The following is a 4,283-nucleotide window of genomic DNA, read 5'->3' as shown; positions in this document are numbered from 1 at the left end:
GCCTTTTTCAATGCTTACATTCCAATCTCCAACTATTATTAAATTTTCATCCCCTTTCATGTGTTTAATTGTTTCGTCAATTTCTTCATATACAAACACTATCTCAACAGCATTGTGGGCACTTGTAGGCATATAGAGGTTTACAACTGGTGTTGATGTAGGTTTTGATTTTATCCTGATTACATTGATTCTATCGCTAAGCTTTTTGAAATACTCTACTCTTTCCCACTGAACATCACTAATTCCTACTACATATACATTTATCCTATCCATTTCGCTCTTTAAATTTTCCAACCTACCAACCATTTTTAGACTTCTAAATTCCATGCTTTGACTCTCGTAGAATGTTATTTTTTAATTTTCTGCTGATTCCCTCCTTAATAGTCCCCACCCAGACATCCGAACAGGGGACTAGTTTACTTCCGGAATATTTTACCAAGGAAGTCACCTACATCTTCGTTATATGAAAATGCAGAGAGCTACATTTTTTTGGAAAAAAAGCAGCTGTAGTTTTCCATTGCTTTCAGCTGCGCAGTACTCAGAAGATTGAGTGATGTTGATATGGCCGTTTAAGTCGTCCTGACCTATGCCCTTAACAGCTATTGAAAGAACTGCTGCCCTCTTTCAGGAATCATTCCTTAGTCTGGCTCTCAACAGATACCTCTCCGAAATGGTTGCACCTTTGGTCCAGATACTCTGATCACTGAACACTCAAGCCCCCTCACCATCGGCAAGGTCTCATGATTCATAGAGGGAGATATCACACTAATCATTTTAACTTGAGCTCAAAGCATTGCTAAAATCTAGTAAAGAGATGTTTTTATGTCAGTTCAAACAAACCTGGATGGAGTTTACTCTTAATGTCTACTGACATATTTTTGTGGTACTATATAAAATTAATATTACATGAAATATTTTGATTGATTTTTAACTGGAGAATTCATTACTCAAATATGTATAATAGAACAACATTAAATAAAAAATATAACAGCATAGTACATAATGAGCAATACCATTAAAGAATAAACTCATTCCTGATAAAATACTTTGGAATAATAAATGAAATTCGCTTTCATGATTCTCAAAATCCCATAGTCCCTCCTCCATCAAATTCAAAATTTCTATAAATTTAACCTACGACAATAATTCAATAAATGTAACAGTAAACATAATTAAAATGAAAATATTTTCATTTTTGTTATTTCCATAATTTTTAACTACTGTTAATGATATAATTAATTCCAGCAATTAAAAAATAAAACATATCTTAAACCCTATGTCCATTCATCATAAATGTAGCTGGTCACCACTTGTTGATATTAATCTAAATTTATTATTTTGAAGAGATAATTTCACTATGAACTTAATTCATAATTTGATAATTCTGACTTTTAGTTAATCTAGACTGGCAGTTCAATATTACTATTTTGAGTAGTAAAGAAATTTCTGTTATTCTTTTCCTCAACTATTTTGAGGAAAAGAATAACAGAAATATGGAAATAACTTCCCTGTGAATGTTATATTCTCAGTTCAACCATTGAAGGAATAATTGGGTAGTTGTTACACTTATTAAAGAGTATTATGTGTTTGTTGAAAATGAGTTATTTATTGTTAAATTTTTTCCGAGATTTACTACTTTCAGAAACCAAGACTCCACAGTCTTCGAAAAAGCTACCTCAGACTCTGGCAAAGTCCTAAAATAGCTTCTACCTAAGAATAAAATGAATTTTTACAGTAAATTTAATAGTAAAATAATAAGTAATAAATAATAAAGTAAACTTAATAAAATTAACGGTTCTAAACCAGTAATCTTAAAATTTGAATACTGTTAACTGTAAATGCAAAATGGGACATAAAAGATAATGTATACTTTTGTTTAACTAAACCAAACGCTGTTACCCATTAATTCCAATTTATAGGGTTTCTTCTGTAAATAAACAATAATAAGATTCTAAAAGTAAAGATGTTAAACATTTTACTCGAGTACTTTATAATCAACATAAATTTAAATTTACAAATATAGATGTATATATATGAAAATTCAGTATGATATAGTAAAAATTCAATTTATTATTATTATACAAACAATTATGATTTTAAGGTCGACAACCTCCTTGGCAAAGTGGTAATGTCTTATAATTTCATTGCAAGCTCAAATCCTAATCAGGCTTGGCATTTTTCATAACTACAATATTTCCATATAAATTACCATATTCCCATGCACTAATTTCATGATATATCTGCAATACCAGTGTTAAAGTATCCCCATATTTATTAGCATATATTTGTATGTATATCTAGTTATGGCATAAAATTTAGAGGAATTTAAAAATTTCAACTTAAACCTCTTTATTTTAAAGGTTATGTGTCATTTTGAGAAAAAAAATGTTATAAAACAAAACCTTCATGTTATTTTAAAAAAAGCCAAAATTATTTCAACTAAACTTTTCACTAAGTCTAACTGAGACTGGATACTAGACCCTCTCTATCTTTTCACCTCTTTGAAACTGCAACTTTAAATTCAATTTAATGGTCCTTTGTGAAGGACCATTACCATATGAAATTTTAAGATCTACACCCCAATCGATCCCTAATTATTAACCCCAATAGATGTCAATACAAACACACATATGAAAAAATAATTTAACCTCCTTTTTTCATTTTCAAAGTTTTATGACTCATTAAAACCAAAAAAACAAAAAAGGTAAGTTGATTTCTGGCATAATCATCATACTTTTACTTTGTGATAAATATACCATATTTTAACTACTAGAAAAAAAAAAATTATTTATTTTACTAAAATCTGGCATTTATACTTTTTTAATAATAAAGTAAGATCTCTATGGCAGAGTGGTAACATCTCAGCCTTTCATCCTGAGGTACTGTATCGAATCCCGGTCAGGCATCGCATTTTTTTATGCTAAAACTTTCCATTCTCATAAGGCAAAATGACCAAAGCAGTTGATGCCAATCCTCACAAAAAAAAATTTATGCAAAACATACTGTAAGATAATCTTTTATAACATTAAAAGTTAATTACACAATTAACAAAGAGAATTAAATTACAATTTAGAAAGAAAAGTTGTAAATATTTTTTAAGTCTATAAAAAAATTTTCTTACCATAAAAATTTATCTATCAGCAACAAAAATATAGTGCATGTGCAACATGTTTCTTTTGTAGGAACAGACTGATATTCAGCAAAGTTTCCTCACACTGTCCAAAAAAATAAAAATAAAATTCGAAAATATTTTAAATCAACAAATATACTATTTATGAGTAAAAGTAGTAACAAAAAGATTTTAAGGAAATATTAATGGAAACACAGAATAGATGAAGAAAGATCTCAATTATTTTAATACAAACTACGTTTAATAAATAAGATATTAAAAGAAATCTAACAATTAATATTGACTATTTCTAAGATGTAATATTTACCACCTCAAAAATAATAAATTCTAAAAGAAAATTTTTTCTATATCATATTAAATTTATATATATAAATAATATAAATAAATTTATATGATATAAATTTATATCATATAAATTTAAAAATATTATATTTCAATCAATTAAGGTAGAAAACCTAAGGTGTAAGTAAAGAAATAGGTTTTAGATGATATGGAAGAGAACAACAAAGAAAGTGATGTACAAGAAGTATAAATTGTGGCATCAGTTGAAGCAGCTGATGAAGAACAGGACGGATTGTTCTCTTTCATGGAGGTTTTAAGCCCCATATAGAAATCAACAAGAAATAAGTCTAGCCTGAGTAAAATAATATGAGTGTGCAAACATACCAGTGTATATACATATACTACTATATTTAGTGTAGGACTTATTTGAAGAAGAAGACATTCAATTTTTAAGACTCAAAACTGTTTGGCTTGAGTACAGAAAAGACATCACTACATACAAAAGTCAATTCTTATTTTTATATTCTCACCTTAAAAGATGGTTAACATACTAAATATACATATTTTATTTTTAGAACAATGTAGATAACTAACTATACTATATACTACATAATGAAAAAATAATAAAAATTTGCTGTAATAATTGATCATAATTCAAAGAAAAAAATTTCACTAGCAACATATCACTAAAACAAATAATTCGGATTCACTTCCCAAAAAAAAAAAAAAAAAAAGAGAGAAGGAAAACAAATGAAGAATGAAATGGACTTTCCATTCAAGCAATGATTTGTTATGAATTACAACTGTTATTTACAATCAATTACGCTAGCATCATAGAATAAAAACAGTGTTACTTTACTAAAGTTGTGAT

This window comes from Lycorma delicatula, chromosome 7 (assembly GCF_047948215.1).
Source record: "Lycorma delicatula isolate Av1 chromosome 7, ASM4794821v1, whole genome shotgun sequence".
NCBI classification, from domain to species: Eukaryota; Metazoa; Arthropoda; class Insecta; order Hemiptera; family Fulgoridae; genus Lycorma; species Lycorma delicatula.
The sequence above is the reverse complement of the archived record's forward strand: the minus strand, read 5'-3'. Positions refer to the sequence as shown.